This window comes from Rhipicephalus sanguineus, chromosome 10, assembly GCF_013339695.2.
Source record: "Rhipicephalus sanguineus isolate Rsan-2018 chromosome 10, BIME_Rsan_1.4, whole genome shotgun sequence".
Lineage (NCBI taxonomy): Eukaryota > Metazoa > Arthropoda > Arachnida > Ixodida > Ixodidae > Rhipicephalus > Rhipicephalus sanguineus.
In genome coordinates, this window is record NC_051185.1 from 86,141,100 (window position 1) to 86,159,168 (window position 18,069).

General features: G+C 47.8%; 1 pseudogene; it reads left to right on the forward strand.

The window, feature by feature from the left end:
* Window positions 1-3,930: 3,930 nt before the first annotated feature.
* LOC119406573 (uncharacterized) overlaps window positions 3,931-18,069 on the forward strand; it is a 32,457-nt pseudogene continuing 18,318 nt past the window's right edge.

Below are 18,069 nucleotides of genomic sequence, written 5' to 3' on the forward strand. Positions count from 1 at the left end.
CTGGTGATTCCGTCGATTGAGGATGCAAATCCACTACGTGTGGTATGCCAAAAATTGGGATGTGTTAGCGCTGTACCTCATAGAAGGAAGATGCGAATATGACTAAAATATTGTTGTGATTGCAAGAACTACCGCCTGAATAGCAAGAACCACTCGCCCCCTTCCCCCCCCCCCCCCCCAAAAAAAAAAAGCTTCGTAGACATGTAACTAGTCCGGAGCTGTAGGATGTTGGCACGCCCAAGCTACAGTCACGGAATTCAGGAGGGTATCATAAGGTTGGCTGAGGGGAGAGAGGAAGCTTAGCGCGAATAGAATAACCTCTCTCGTTTTCTTCATGCAGCCCTTTTCTCTCTAGATGGGACAAATACATTTGTTTCTCTCTCTTTTTCCCGCAACAATCGCCATGGCCGTTATACATTTTGAAGGTGCCTCCTAGGGCCCATGTTGCTCCTGACCGGTAAACAAGGACATGCAAGAAGTCTGAAGTCTGCATAAATCGCATGGGCGACATTAGGGATCTGATCAAGCAGCTGAGGTAGTCTTGCCAGGGCACTGTTAAACAGGATTGGGAACAGAGCTGATCCCTGAGGTGTTCCGCGACCTGTAACGAGAATCGTGGCGGAACGGTGAGGCCCTGACCCGAATGTGGCTGTTCTGTCGCGCAGAAAGGAACGGATTTGACAATACGTGCGGCCGGCGCAATGTGATTCCGCGATATTCTGCAGGATGAAATCGTGTGCCGCATTATCAAATGCCCCTTTTAAATCAGGGGCGAGGATGGCCCTCGTATGGGCACGCGACGGAGGGCCCATTACCCCCTCATTGTGCTGCAGAAACACGTACTGCGTAGAAAGATATGCCCGAAATCTGAACTGTGATTTAGGGAAGAATGACTGTTGTGCGATGAAAGATTGCAGGCGCTGTAAAAGCACCTGCTGCATTACCTTTCGGACGGATGAGGTAGGAGATACCGGTCGTAAGTTTGCTATGGCTATGGGCTTGCCTGCTTTAGGTATTAGGGAAATGTCTGCATGACGCCATGCCTGTGGTAGTGTACCCTTATGCCGATAGTCATTGAACAGGTTCATCAGACAATTTAGATCTGGGTCACTGAGGTTTCGAAGTGCACAGAATCTATGTGATCTGCGCCTGGTGCTGTGTATCGACGGAGGTCTTGAAGTACTACGCGAACCTAATCGACTGTGATGTCTGCATCGAGTTCCTCGTTAGATTCGTCCTCGTGTGGGGTCGGCAGTCTTTGGAAGAGGGCTGGTAAGAATGAAGCGTTGTTCAAGCTCTTTGAGAAGGCGGGATGCATCGTCTTTGTACATATGTGTTAATCTGTGTGGTTGATGAAATGTTTGTGTCTTGGTTGCGGATGGATCTCTGAGGGCGCGAATTATCGACCATGTTTTCGCTGTGCCCATGGGGCCTGAAAGACGCTCGCAGAAACGCCACGAGTTATTCCGGACGAGGGTCTGCGCGCATTCTTGTGCTTCCTGCGAAAGTTGATCGACACACCGGCAAAGCGTGCGATTGAGGCGTTGGCACTTCCAACGCCGCGTGATCATTCAGCGCGCCTCCCAAAGATGCCAAAGGTGCGGCTGCACGTACGGCTTTGCAGTTGTGGTAACGAATGTGCGCGCACACGCATCTAGTACATCAAAAAAGACTTTAGGCATTGCACCATTGCACATACACTGATACTTCTGGAGGGTTCCGTCGACGCTCCCAGAACCGCACCCAGTCTGTGATACGTACCCTGCGCTCGGGACAACGTGCATTGTGTAGTGTTAGGGTAGTGGCCACGATATAGTGGTCATTGCCTAAATGTTCGTCGAGCGGACCATGTGCAAATATTGGTCCTGTGTTTCTGGAAATGTAAGGTCGGGGCATGTATTTGTGAGAAATTGTTCTGTTCCCAAAATGGGTGAGGTACCCTGGTTCTGTAGGAAAGGTGTATCACAAGTTGGATATATCATCCCAGAGCATAGTTTCTTTGGCTGCAGATTTGCGGCAGCGCGAAACTCTGTGTGGAGCGTTGAAGTCTCCGCACACAAAAAGGGTGCGGCCAACGCCCTCAACTTCGATTAGGAGGCGATGAAATCAGTGTGTGCGCGAGCAGGGAGAACTGTTAACGTTTAGTATGTATAGACTACGAGTTTATTGCCCTCTGTAATTATTTCAAGGATTTGATGTGGGAAACCGATGCTTGTAGAGTGGGTGTTGCATGCGACCTTTTTTATGCTAGGGCTCCGACAAGTGCAGTTACCTGCAAGGATGTTCAGGCCGAATAGAGTAGGCGAGCAGTTCGGCTGCTGTAGGAGCATAACATCTGGAGGGTTCGTGGTCATAGCAACGCAACTGTAGCATAGCTAGCCAACAAGTGGCGCCCCCTTCGCATCGGGGAAGAGGTCCCGCACACGTGCAGGCGCGGACGAGGGAGGGACCGCGACGGCCATGGCCTCCGGCAGCTACGAATAAAGAGCCCGTTCAGTTTCTTTGAAACCGAGTGTTCCTATCACCTTATTAAACGTCACTCCCGTACCGGGAGTATAAACCTAAACTGGCGACGAGTATCACCTGTTGTGGAGAGAACTAGAAGATATGTCAACGACCTAACGCTGCAGCTAACGCACGAAGATAGAGCACAAACCGTGCAACATGGAAGCCATTCTGCCTCCCTTCCCGCAATATTACCCGTACTCCGATCCACTGTCGCTCACTCAGTGGTGGACTAAATGGCAAGCAAGTTTTAAAAGCTTTCTGCTAGCAGCAAACATACAGAATGAAGCTCGCAAACGCGCCATGCTGTTCTCCTACACCGGAGATACAGTCAAGCTGCGCCGAGGTGCACTATGACAGCGTGATGCTACACTAGATAAACTCATGGAAATTTAAGCAGAACTTCATGCAGCCAGCATGGAATGCCGTGAGCGAGGCATACCGGTGCAGGCAGTTTGAAAGAACAAGCAGTGGTGACGTGGCCCGCTACCGAGCAACCAGCCAATCCACAAGCCGTCATGCTACCAACCAGAGAGCAAACAGCAGCAGAAATGCACGTGCTGTGGAAGGGCGTGTCCTCGCAAACGAGGTAAAGTGACCTTCCCGCTTGGGGAGCCATATCCCACAAGTGTCAGAAAAAAATCATTTTGCCAAGTTCATCGACGGAGGCTGGGACGGGACAGGGGTTAATCGCCTCTTCCCCCTTCTCGCCGGGACTTTTAATAAAGTTTAATCATGCATTCATTGCCAAGTTCTGCATACAAAGACCAAACGTACAATCTGTTGACGTGACATGCACCTCCGTAGGCATAGATCAAAGCACAGTCGCGGAAAGCTCTGTTTTTCATTTGCAAAGCCACAGCCGAGAACTACCAGTGCGTAAGTGTCTGTCAATGGCACATCACTTAAATTTTGTGTAGGCTCTGGAGCTGGAGCAAACGTCATCGATGAGACGACTTCCTCGGTGAGACGTCGATATGGAGTCACTCAAGAAATACCAGTCATGGAGAAGTTCTCAGCAACGTTCCGTGCCCAAGGCCATGCGTCGAAGCTGCAGTATACGTCGTCAGAGGAACACACCGATCACTCCTGATCTATAAGACAGCATCAGACCTAAAGTTCATCACGATACTTCAGCTAGTCGATTAACACAGCAGCTTTGATGCGAAAAAGAGTTCCAAAGCTATTTCGCAAGACTTGAAGCTCGAGAATTTCAAGTGAAGCTTAACATCTCAAAACACGTCAAACCGGTAGCCCGACAACACCGTCGCATCCCTTCCAATTGAGGAAAGTACTGGAGAACGAACTCACACCCCTAGAGCGGCTTGACCTATGGAGGAAGTCTCCGGACCAATACCTTGGGTGTTACTGATAGTCATCGTTCGCAAAAGTTATGATCCTAATGCAGTGAGAATGTGTGTCGACATGCGAGAAGCCAACACGGCCATTGCTAAAGAACGACACACCATGCCCACTGTAGATGTCATCAGCATTCCAAGTGGTGCTGCCTACTTTTCAAAGCTCGACCTCAAAGAGGGCTACCATCAGCTCGAGCTGGTACAGGGTAATACAGGGTATTAACCACGTTTTCCTCCCTTGTGACTTGAGAAGATACAAGAGGCTGTTGTGCGGTGTAAATGCTGCCGGAGACAAAATCTCGGTGTGACGATGACCACCCACATTCTGACTTTGTTCTGGACTCTCTTGAGTGGCCTTGGGTTCCATTCGTTCCTACTGGCATCTCCTACAAGCTTGTTTCAATATACCGGGGACCCTACCGTGTTGTTGCGTAGCCATCACCTGTGAACTATGTCATCGAACCAGTTACACCATCAACAGACCAACGCTTTTTGGGTCGTGAAACCGTCCACGTATAGCGCCTGAAGACTTATTAGGATTCCATCGTACGATGTTCTCTATGAGTAGCAGAATGGGTCCTGTTTCGACGGGGGACGAATTGTAATGAGAGGAAAGTCCAGGACTGCAGCCACATCACAAGCCCTGCGCGACGCACGAGCTGGAGCTGCCTAACCTATGTCTGCTGCAAGGCTGCCCGCACCCATCTAGTTTCTTGCTGCTACTGTTCCGACGAAACTAGCGCTTTTAGCGCACTGTGCTTATTATTCGAGCATTATCTGAAGGTATATAAGCAACTAAAAACACATCCCCTACTAACCATGCCATGGCCAATGAATGCAAATTTGACCTCGGTGTTGGGAGGTGGTACCTTCAACCAACCGCACCACCGGTGGGCTTTGTGGCCCTAGTCGGCTGTGTTGCCCATAACAAAACAGCCTGGTTGTGCGGGCTTCAAATGCAAGAAAGTGCATAAAGGAGTAACCATCGGCAGCGGGCATGCAAATTCCCTGTCTGCGTTAATCGGGATTATGCATTAGGCAGTCCATATTTCGGAGTACTAGCTTAGCTGAAGGTTAACAGCTTTCTCTAAACCTATACCTATTTATGTAGGGGCCAGTATCGTGTTTGTCTTCCCTTCAATGGCCTCGCCACAGCGTTTGTAGCTGCTGTATAAGGGCTTGTGCAAAAGGGCAATAAATACTCTGGCCTTAAAGACACGTCCGCAACACAAATCCATTCACAAGAACTTTCGCATACACATGCATTGCAGATAACTTCAATAATACTTTTATACTAGGGTAAAACGAGTGATTGCAATTGTTCGGTCACTGATTACACTGACGTGATCAAATGCCCCGATGTTGCAATATTGCCGTAATTTTTATGTCATCCGATACGCTTGGTCATGCAGAAGCCACAGGCATAGGTAATGAAGAACACACATTTATGCAAAGAAACATGCAGAGCTATAGAAGAATAAGCGCTGAGGTTGCGCCGTTGTCAATTCTATCTACGATGTGTTCTCGCAATGTTAATTCGTAAATTTAATAAATGGTGCTCCCACGCTCTAGCCACGCTGTAGTGTCATGTACTTCCATAAAATACAATACAAGACGACGCTACAAATCACAGTTTTGATGAGCTCAATCTTTGCTTACTTCAGTCAAAAATCTGTCTCCCACACAGAAAATTCGAAAATCATATCGCATTGACAAGTTTACCACACTCCATCTAATAGTTATAGATATTTCAATGGTAGCTCTAGAGTCCAGCTCAGACCGTAAACGCACAAGAAAACGAGTATATTAAAGCCTGACCTTTAAGAATTGCTAAGCATTCAGAGCATCCTGAATTCAATTTTAATGGGTGCTTACTTTTGACAACCTTGATTCGGCAGAATACATGCCCCCTTTCTAACCTTTCAAGGCGGACCGCAACCCCCAGCACACTGAAGTTTTACGATGCTCCTAGTGTTCTCTTCTTTTCCTTTTCTTCTATTCGGTCTTGTTTAAAATGCGAAACATTCTTGTGAACATAAGGCACTTTCAGAGTTTCTACCAACGTATCTATCTATCTATCTATCTATCTATCTATCTATCTATCTATCTATCTATCTATCTATCTATCTATCTATCTATCTATCTATCTATCTATCTATCTATCTATCTATCTATCTATCTATCTATCTATCTATCTATCTATCGATCTATCTATCTATTAGCCGCCTACGTCTGCGTGCTCTCGTGATCGCCTCCTTAACTTGGTGTAGTCGGAAATTAGTATGGGAGGGTAACAGGGTTTAAAGAATCGTATGAATAGTCATGACATAAGGACGCGAAAATTTCGTCGCGTACATTGTCAAACGTTTTCCTCCAGATACGTCAGGCACATACCCCTATACCACGGGCTAGGTATGCAGTTATGCGCCGCAGGTGATTGACAGCTTTATCTTAGCAGTAACGACGAGAGCAGACATTGGTACTTTAAGTGCGAGAGCATTAGAAAAACTGACATCGCTAACGTTGACGTGGCGAATTCAAAGTAAATCAAGGTCCCAGCAGGAATCGAACCCAAGCATTCTGCGTGGCGTCAGGTATTCTACCACAGGTCCGCGCCAGGTCTCTAACTGCCCTGGAAAAAGACCCTACGCAGGCGTAATGTTGGTGGAACGCCAATTGTGGTAGCACTGCTGCCTATCTAATTTTATAAACATCACATATGAACTCCTATTATTCGACGTAAGGGTCGGGTTAGGGTCAATTGTAGTTAAGCGTTTCCCGGTGAAGTTGTCTGCGTAGCACTCTCCAGGGCTACTATCTTCGCAAGCGCCAACGCTACATATCGGCTTAGTGCTTCCGATGCTTGGTAGTTAGGCGAAATGGTGCCTTGATCCTCGAGCACGTTGAGGGAATGTTGACATGGGTTCGTATTAGGCGGGGTCGCTTTGTGTCCGACGATAGAGTTATCGACTTGGTCTTAGGTCCATGATGGCGCCGTGATAGGTCAAGAAGTCCATGCCAGGCCTAGCAGAAAAAACAGCGCTTCCAGTTCGTCGCAGTGTTTTCAGAGTACTGGGTGGCACTGGAAACGCTGCATAGTGCGCGCCAGTGTACTACAGCGCGCTCGAGGCACTGGTGCAGACTGTACAGCACGGCTACTGCCGCCCAGTACGCTGAAAGAGACTGGGAATACCGAACAGTGTGGCCTTACAGCGAGAGCGCACTGCGAGGCACTGGCCACATTGTACAGCGTCGGCCCGCCCACTGGGAACACTAGCGTCACTGCGGAAAAAACGAGGTGCTGGATGGACTTCGCAGAAGATTTGTTATTGGATCGCGAGACTTTGAAGTGAAGCTTTATCGAATTTTTGCAAAATATTAATCTTTTCTGTGCCCTACACACATCTAGCTTTAGGTTTGGTTAATCAACGGACGTACGTTAACGCTCACAACATTCATCTGTCGAGCGAGCGCGCGTTGCGATTTCACTGAAGTGTGATCTAGTGTCCTGAATGTAGCTCATATAACTACATCGACAGCACTTATCATTCGCTACAAATTGTGACATTGGTATTAGTCTGATAATCAGCATGAACCAACTGTAGCGGTCAACCTTTCCATATGGGCTCGTATCGCCGAAAGCCGCACATCACCGGCAGCAGTTAGCCGCTGTAACGCCGAATCTCGGCGTTTTTAGCTTCTTTTTTTGTAGTCGAGCAGGGCAATATGACCTTTCCTTGAGCCAGTTATGATCAAAAATACGTTGAAGGGTTATTGGATTGTTCGTTATTGAATATCCACGTTCTTCATAGTGATCGTGGCGTGCGGACTGGGACGCCATAATATCTTCCGCACATAGCCTGAAGTTAACACTGCAGTGTAAGAAACTGCGCACATATGACGCCGTTCAAACTAGTTCACGGAAGCCCCTCAACGACGCTGGACGCCGTGTTGCCGGCCGTCAGTGACGAGAATAACCTCGACGTCGCACTCTACCTTCAGCCCGCCGAAGAAGCCCGGCAGCTCGCCCACCTAGGATACAATCGTAATGCAATAGAGCATTAGGCGCTTGAATATTTGTAGCTTAAGCTGCAGAATGCCGCTACTTGGATTACTGTACTTGCACAAATAACAAAGTTCAAATATTGTACCGTGCTAATGCCGCAAGTACGACTCGGGGCGCGAAGTATCGCCGACTGAATAGCTTGCATTCTCTTATTAGTTTCTGCTATGACAATCACTAACAACTATCACTAGCACAGTCACTTTTCTACCAAAAAAAGGTGGTCTTTAGAAGAATAACTGACTCAAATTAGAAGGCCACCTCGTTGACCAGTCGTTCAACGCTATCAAAAATGTTGAAATGGTATAACACATACCATTAACTTCATGGACCAAATTCGAAGTACTTCGAACTGTTTTGTAAATGTTTTTGCCACTGGTCGGCCGACTTCACTAATGTATCCAGCATCAAAATTCACCCAAACATTCCCGCAGGAATGCTTTTAGCGGAAGAAGTTTTATGTGAATACTAATTCTGTGTATAAATGGAGCCTGTCATCATATTTATAGCGCTATATCCTTTCAGCCGCTGAAGGTGTGGCGCGAGCGCTCATATACTACACGGACAGTTTCCGATCTCTGTGTTTACACATATTTACTCACGCGCGTGTTAGGGTCAAGCATAACAAGCGCATCTGCTTCAGTGATGTCACATAATTTTACTTTATGAAAATAGTAAAAAGCTCAGCAAGGCGTGTTGCTGAGCTAGTTGGTTCATTACTTGAGAAAAATAGGTATGGTGCAAAAAAGACCGGCGAAGTGAAGACACGTTTTGTCGTTTGAATGCTTACAAATCAACTAGCCCGCTGACCATCTTTAACGAACTGACAAATACGTGTTTGGCACGTGTTTGTCAGTTCGTATTTGCACTTCATTGCCGTCCATTTTGTGACATCATATCTTTTTTAAGTGTAAAAATCTCGCTCAACGATTGCTTCCACGTGCATTTAGAAACAGTCGCATAAAATTATTATTATGGCACGTGAAATACGATGAAAAATGCGGCTCCAACGTGGTGTACGCAAAGTTTTCATGTAGCGACATGTGGCAACAAGTGATGCATTGAAAATTCGACGAACGCCCTTCTCAAACGGCATGCCCATAGACATGCTGGGGGGATCGCTCACCATTGTGGTAGGCTCAGCCGTGCTTTCAAGAAGAGAGAATTCGAATTTTTTTTTCGTCATCTTCAACCTCTAACCCCCCCCCCCTCCCTTCCTTCCCCTCGTTCAGCGTCATTGTCGCGAAACTCGCTTGACCAGGCAGGGTGGGGTAGCCGTCCCGGCGGAGGGACAATCGTAGCTGCGGGAGCAGGTTTTTTTCACTAGGACCAGCAGAATTCTTCAAGAAGTGCGGTGTGTGGACGTGTGTGGTGGAAAATCGAAATCGTGCACGAGACGGATACGCGGCAGGATTGCGGCATTGTTTTCGGAAGAGATCACCGCAGCGAGAAGCCAGTGGCCCCCTGCTTCCACGTTGAATTCGCTCACCTCATATAAGGCCGCGTGTTCACTACTGTTACGTGTCATCAGATTTTGTTCTCTTCTTATCGTGTATTTTCTATTGACCATCGTGTATTGTGTATTCTGCTATGGTGCGCTTGCATTTTTATTCGCTCGTGTTTTAGCGATCCAACGGGCACACGTGAGTGTTTTTTATGCACTATTCCTTTCTGTTACAGTCTTACCTTTAGATTAGGAAGGCGTGCGTGTCTATCTTGTTTAGATGTAGAGTTCATGGGATCTTGTGGTACCGCTCGCAATGTTTCTCGCGTCGCGTGCAGCAGTTTATCCATCTTTTTGGCCCTTAAGTTATCACTGAAAAATTGCAATTTCCGCTTAAAGGATAACGCTAATTTAATTGCCAGTCATGTGTTGCGAATGCCTACCGTTCCTTGGTGAATTTAATAAACGTCGGGGGGGGGGGGTGCTCCTCTGCTCGTAATTAGCTCACGCGTATACACAATCTTCTAGTCTAGTTGCCACTTAATCTCGTTTTTCGGCAAGCCGCCTAACATCTTCTTCGGGTCCGTCATTAATCCTACTTTAATGCTGTCGTTACATCTCCAGAATTTTTTTCGTGATTCGGCACCGTCGTTACTGAAAATCGCGATCCTCTGCAAAACGCAAGTAGCTAAGACATTCTTCGTTAATCCTTATTCCTATTTTTGCCCGTTCTAGTTCTTTCAATATTTATAGTGAATGTGCCGCTCATAACGTTGAAGAGATTGCAACTTCGCATAGGCGTGCGCACAGTGGGGCAGCTGGGCAGCCGGCCCGTAGTCACCTAAAAAGAGGTGGGCGCAAGGTCTGCCAAACACATTGACTTAATAGGGAGGGAGGGCGCCGCGACGAACCTTCGCCCCCCCCCCCCCCCTGAAGGGGAACCCTGCTCACGCCTATTATTTTGCGCCTGACCCCATTCTCGATTAGGATTGTCCTGCTTTTTTTTTTGAGGAATACGGTGGCTGCGGGGTTGTTTTAGATATTGGCTACGGTATCTATACATGTTTAGATATTCCTTTATGGCATAATTATTCCGGGACTGCTGGCGTGTGTTCATATCTGTGAATAAATTTGTGTTATCACCTCGCAAATGTGTGCTCCTTAATTTCTCAGACGCATGCGTAGTTGGTGCAGCAGGCCTTTCATCAATTTAGTTGTGTTAGAGACAATATTGGCTTTCGTTCTCAGCCTTGCACGGTTCGACAGAATTGTGGGTCTTAATCGCACACTAAGACATCAGTGGAGAAGTCGCTCTACTTAGGAAGCATTTTTCGAATATGCCACCAACGGCAGTCGATGAATGCCGTTGGGCCGCGAATAGTCTATTTTAGCGCTGCTGACTTACAGTACAGTAACCACAGTAATACCGAACTGCCGTGGTCGGCACGCAGCCATTTTACATTATAACACATGTATCAGACTGCCTAATGAAGTTAATTTACGCATCGAGCAACTACCGCTGGTGTCCCCATATAAACTAGCTACGTGCAGACCACGACGGTACAGTACTACCGTACTTAACGCACGGTAAGCCACCACTGCTAAAACATAATAACGGGTGTAAACCGTCACGCCGGCGGCTACCCGACGTCAGCGGAGCATACATAGGCCCAATGACGGCTGGTCATCATCGGCTGAATAGCGGCAGGCCCGTCTCGGACCGACGCTGGCTAGCCCACGTCGGCCCGAAGCCGGCAAGCCCGCATCGGCCCAACGGCGGCTAGCCGACGTCGGGCCGATGCGGGTGAAAGTAGCGCGAGCGTGATTTGCCGTGGGGCCAATATTGCTGCCGTCATTTGCCGACGTTGGGCCAAGATCGGTCCAATGGCGGCGTGCTGCCTGGGAGATCTATGCCTAATTATCAGTTCGGCTACAGTGAACTACTGCGGCTGTATAGCACGCGGTATGCAAAGAAGAAGGATACAAAATATATCTAAACGGGTTAACAAACTAAAGTGTTCTGTGTGCACTTCAGATGCACGTTGTTTTCAACATAGGTATGACTAATCGCTAAGCAGGTCAGTGCGATTGCCACAACACATCTGCGGTTACGCTAATATGTTTTGCGGCAAAACGTACCAGATAGACGTCTTATCCTAGGCAGCACATAAAAAAGTTCACTATCTGCTGTTAGTTTGTCACGAGCACGAAGAGACTCAAATCTGTGTTTTTAACTAAGAAACTGAAAATACTGGCTACCCGAATTTGACATATAATGAAGGAAAAAGACATATGTCGTTTTTGAAGTGTGGTGTAGCGGTAACGTGTCAGGCTCGGAATGCACGGTGCGTCGATGTGGTGGGTTCGACGCCTCCTCGCTCGTAAGTCTTAGGGTTTTTTTGTCGCAGTATTCGTATTTCAGCCCTAATTACGATCTGGGAATGCCCAGAATTTTAAAAAAATTTGAAAGCCCGGTTTCGGCCCGTAACGGGTGTCCCAGTGTGCAGTGCGTCAGCGTACGGAACGTCTCGTTCAGCGTGTCTAGAGTCCTAGTACCCAGCGCTGCACTGCTTCAATAATCATGCATATGGCACTGGCACAGCGCCACTGGGTTTTCCAATAGGGAAGTGTGGTATCCTTGGGGCAATACCACAAGATTACGAAGCTCGCATGATAAATGCAATTCTTGATGTTGGCTCTTGCTGCGCAGATTCCAGACAGCGTTCTAGGATGGCCTCCAGCGGTCCGGATTTCGGGGCCTTCCCAAGCACTCCTAACTTTCTTCAACTTCGCCGCGAACGGCGCGCTGATGACGGAATAGTCGGCTCCAGTATCAACGACAGTGGTGACGTTGTGGTCGTCGATGAGAACGTCCAGGTCGCTAGTTCGTCGCCTTGCGTAGCGGTTAGGTCGCGGTGTCGGGTCACTGCTACGTCGGCTTGTCCCGCTGCTTCGAATTTGCGTCGTCAAGTCTTTGGGCCAAGATGTTTCGACGTCAGGGCTTTGTTCGGCTTGTGGCGTGTTCCTTAGATATCGCCGTGGCGTCGACGTCGGCATCAGAGGATCTTCGGTATATCGTCGTGCAGCAACCGCAGGTTGCTGACCTTATTTTTGCCGGATACGGGCTAGGTGACCGACCCCGGCTTGGTCACCCCGACCCCGGATGTATGGTCGGCGTTGGAGAGAGACGTCGTTAGTGCAACAGGTACAGCAGTTCGTCCGCAAAAACGTTGCGCGACAATTGTGTATTGTGCCTTACATTCCGGCCAGTGCACAGACGCTGACCCCAACGCTCAGAAAAGAGAGAAGCAAGACTCAGACGCTCTGGCTCGCACCTACCATCATTCGACTACCTCCGCACCTCTGACTTACGCTGGGGGCGCCAGACGACTATCGCCATCGCTACCACTCGTCATGGATCCTGCTTCTACGCAGCAAGTCCGCCTGTGCGCCCGGACCGGCCTCCTTTTCGCCGTACTGCACCACCGTCCACTAATCTGCTGTCTCCCTGGCCATGTCGCGCGTTTGTGTCGTCGTCGTGATTTCCGCCAAGGAGCTGGCGAAGAAGGTTACGGCTACTATCCTACCGAGCCTCGTCAGTCGCGTTTCTCCCACCCCACGTCGGACACGTCATCGTCAAATCATCGCGGTTTCGACAGGCATCGGTCGCCTTCGCCACGGCGCCGTTCCATCTCTTCTATAGTTCGTCGACCGCCACCCGTCCATGCAGAAAACTAACTATCGCTGTTCTTGAGGCAAGAGCTGCGCTCATATCGGAAACGTCAAGGCCTCGATTTCTACCCGCAAACGAAATAACCGTGTATATTGATGATGAAGCTGTGCGAGCGCTCGTTGTTACTGATGCTGCTGTGTCTGTGCTGAGTGGGGAATTGTGCTGCAAGTTAAAGAACATTACGATACGCTTTCTGACGTCTCTCTCCTTGAGGCAACTGCGCGCCACATCCAACCTTCTGTGGCGTGCACAGCACGGCTAGTCATACAGACCATTTTGTATCTAGTTGAATTCTTCGTATTTTCACAATGTTCGCATGACATCCTTCGTGCCGTCCTTCCCTGTGTATCGTCCAGCGCGCTCACCAGGACTAGCGGACAGAGAAAGCGCTTAACAAGTGCGACAAACCCTATAGCTGCGATCGCTCTTAACAGACTCGAGAAACTTTCGCGACAATCAAATCATGACGCAAAAAACTACGATAATGAGGTTATGCGATGATTACTTGAAGAATTTGTTCATGACACCTTTAAGGAGAAACGCTGGTGTGCCTTTCTTCACACTTATTTTACATTTACTACAAATAACATCCCCTATACTTTCCTTGGCATTATTGTCCGTTAGTGCTCAAAAATGCTGTATATAACGAGCGCCTCCTCTATTTTTCTGTGCCTGGGCGAAGGAGCGGAGCGCAATGGGAACCGACCGTCGGCGTTAGTGCGGCTTTTAGTCGCCAGGCGCCGCCAGCGTAGTAGACCCGCCGACGCGTCGTCGCTCGCGGAAACGAATGCAGTGGCTGCATTGGGAGCTGCCATATGGTTAAGTTTTCCGCTGTATTCGCATTGTTTAAAGTATAAGGAAAACTTGTAAACTGGAATTGTGAAGCACTTGTCGTTCTGGGAAACCAGCCCATTTCGAAGGCATGTGTCTTTCACGGCTATTTGATCAAGAAGCTCGCGCGTCGTCTGCTATCCCGAAAGCAGAGGGCGCACGCCAGTGATGCGCAGAAAATTTTGTCATCGTTACGTTCGCTTGACTGAGAGTCGGTTTTTTACTGTGTGAAAATCGATTTTCGAAAGCAGCATTTGCCAAGAGCTAATACTGAAAGCTTGGGCGTTTAAAGTTCCCCGATGCGTGCTACCGTCTGCAGGTGTAGCACACTATACGCAAGCCTGGAGTTCATGCGCTAAAAAGCATGAAGTGTCATTAGACTGCTTCCAGGGATATATGTGATCGCCCGTTCCCTTCGGAAAGCTTTTGAGAATTACATTTGTTGCCACCGGGAGAAGGCAACAGATGGTGCCAGAAACAGACGAACAATGCCAAGTGATTCCACCATTTCAGAGCTTAAACCAGTTAAATCGGGGTGGTACGAAAAAGAAACAAAAACAGCTACATATGCCGCGCGCTTCCTTCAACACTGACCGATGTGTGTGAACAGACGCTGTCGTTCATGTAAAAAGTCGTAGTGCCGACTGTCAACTTGAGCCAAGGTGAAATGCGTGAAAATTGGCGCGGCCTGTTCTCAGTGGCTTGAGCTCGTCTTTGTATTTGTCGACGGATTGTTGTAGCCTCAGTATCTGGCTCCTCAGGTATCTTTCTTTTCTCTTCCGTTTGCCCTTTTTGGTTGTGTGTAAAGTATAGAGGCCGAATGGCTGTCGACCTGGACGCTTTTGTCGCATGGGGCAGCCTGCTCAGCCTCGTGCACTCATTTATTGTGACACTGTACATACTGATTGTAGGGTTGTTTCGCCGGTAGCGCACGTGCTGTCCATGGGCTCCGATTCTTCAGCTTCGGGACCTAATGTCAGCGCTGCATGCACATGGCGGCGATCGCGAGGCAGCGTTGCTACTGGTACTACATGCATTCGTTGACTGTTCGGACGCAACACGGTCACGTTTAGGGATACTTGCCATGCTTGGTTTAGTTGTTAGCTTGGGCTGCAAACGTGAAGGGTAGTCTGCAAGTGTGACGCTACTGCATCCTTCTTAACCCGCTGCTTCTTATATTCTATGAAATCTTCGTGTCGTATGTGACGGCTGCATATTCTAGTATAGTTTGAAGATGTATTAGGAGACCAATTGTCCCGCCTTATTACTGCAAGCCACCTCTACCGAACGCCAGCGGCAGCTGGAATTTCATGGGACGAGAGCCGAACAGTGCAAGATGCCTCATCAAACGCGAAAACTGACTGTCGGCGGCGTCAGCACGAGTGATGCAAAAAATAATTACGTGATGACGTCATCATATGACGTCATAGATCATAAAATTTTGTGACATCATCGTAACGTCAGATAACGTCATATTACATCTTCGCTTGGTCAAAATGGGCCGATCACGGAGGCAGTGCATGCCCCGCTAATGTGCAGAAAGCTTGCACTGCCTACGATCCTTGATGCTGTAAGAAAACCACGTTAGGTGCTGAAATATCTCGGAGGGAGTCGGGGAATGTTCAATACATTGCCAGGAAGAAAAAGAAGAAGATGGCTTTTGCGTTTCAGTCATCTTAGATGAATGTATAAAGAACCCTGTGAGTTTTTTTATATCAATAAAGGGAAACAAAAAAGACAATCGTGATTTCTTTCAGTTCCCTTAGCAGAGTGCTACACAACAGTATGATATACTAAGGCATTGGGGCGGTTGCAATAGGCTGAAATAGAAAATAAAACGCGAATACTGTCAAGCTCGAGTGCAATAAGTATCGCGCCTGTAGCACGGACTGAAAGACTGCCTGCAGAATACGTACAGTGGGGATGGAAAGACGCACGAACATACGGCATCTGCATTCTTTGCTCTTTCGTGTTTATTTTCAAGTGATTATAGCCTGGATGATTGATGAAAAGCAGTCATTTATGACACAATAAACGACCATCTAGCATCTTTTTATTGCCAGAGAGTGATGAAAACAGCGCGCCGGTATGCTCGCATTTCTTTCCGTCCCCCTGTACCTGTGAAAGCTTGCAGGAAGCACAAATGCAATTAAACTCGGATGCAAACACGAATTCGTGAGCTTCGTAATACGCCGGCCGTAGTTCAGCGCCAGCTTCCCGTAGTCTTAGGGAACCTACATGACCAGCCGTTTGACCAGTTACGTAGGCTCCCTACATGGATGGATGGATGGATGCTATGAGCGTCCCCTTTAAAACGGGGCGGTGACATGTCTGCCACCAGGCTCGAAGAAAGAAAAAAAAATAAAAAAAAAGCTTCCTTGTTTCATGTTGGCCTAATACCTTATCTACATTGATTAAATCTATGTTATTATACCAAAAATATAAATTCACGGTCCATCTCTCTGCCTCTTAAGGCAGAATGACCTTATTTTCCCCCATTATTTTTTTGTTCTTTATCTCTACTTTTCTGCCACCAATACTCTAACCGTCTCTTACTTATTTCTATCGCGGACGTGTTCAGCTTTCCATTGTTGTCCCTAAAACCCAAGGCTTCATGTAGACTCGTGCCCACACGTATACCTGGGTGAATATCGCCACATTCAATCAGTACATGTTCCATCGTTTCCTTAGTTCCCCCGCAGCATGTACATTGTTCTTCTTCGTTACTAAATCTCGCTTTATAACTACGCGTTCTAAGGCAGCCCGACCTTGCTTCAAACAGTAAAGCGCTTCCCCTTGAATTATCATAAAACCTTTCCCTCCTTATTTCGTTTTTTCCTTTTCGGTAGTTACTCAGAGCCGGCTTCTTTTCCATCGCTGTCATCCAATAAGTCCTCTCCGCCTCTCTGACCTTCCGCTTAATGCTCCTTGTTGCCATATCGCCCGCACTGCCAGCCGTATATTTACTGGTGAGCCTCCTAGTTCTTTTTCTCCACTGCGTGTCAACGCTTTTTCTATACAAATACCTGAAAACCTTCTCTGCCCATCTACTCTCCTTCATTTTCCTCAGCCTCTTTCGAATCTCATTTTGCTCTGCGCTTCCTCACTTCAAAGCCTGTCCATCCCATATCACCCTTTACCGCCTCATTTGTCGTCTTCCCGTGAGCGCCCAACGCGAGGCGGCCCACCGTCCTTTGATTTACATCCATTCCTGATTGCACCTCTGACTTCATGCACACACTGAGTTCCCAAATGTAAGCCCCGGAACCATCACACCTTCCACAGCCCTCGAAGCACCTCGTACCTATTGTATCCCCATAAAGCTCTGTGCTTCATAATTGCAGCATTCCTCTTTCCCTTTGCTACCGATGTTCTCTTGTACCTCCATATATCTATCCCCCTCATTTACCCATACTCCGAGGTACTTGTACTCGCTTACCCTCGGTATTTTTTGGCCCTGTATTAATACCGTATGGTCTCCGTGATCATTGAATACCATCAATCCACATTTTGTTGCACTAAATCCTAGTCCTAGAGCCTCACACTCCCTTCCGCATATATCTGCCAGTCGCTGTATATCATCTTGACTGTCCGCAAATAAGACAATATCATCAGCATAAATAGACCTGGAAGCTTCTGCTCAACCATCGCTCCGACCTGTTTGTGTGACAAATTAAATCCAATGTTGCTACTTCTAGCGCTTTTCCATCCTCGCCATGTACAGCATGAATAACAGCGGGGACAAAGGGCATCCCTGTCTCAGCCCCTTGCTAATTTCAACGCTGTCCTTGCTACTTATTCCTTCCCATTCTATAAACTGTATTCCTCGGTATATTTCCCTCAAAAGCTGTACACAGTCGTCACCTATGCCCACTTCCTTCATATACCCACAAAATTTCCTGATTAACGTTGTCATACGCCCCGGTGATATCTAGATAAGCTACGTATAAGGGCCTGTTTTCTATTTTAGATATTCTATACACTGGGTAAGAAAAACAGATTCGTCTAACCGCCTGTCGATTCGAAATCCATTCTGAAGTTCTCCCAAAATATCATTTTGTTCTACCACGCTTCTATTTTAATTTTACTGCCTGCATCGCCAACCTGTATAGCACCGATGTAATTGTAGCGGTCT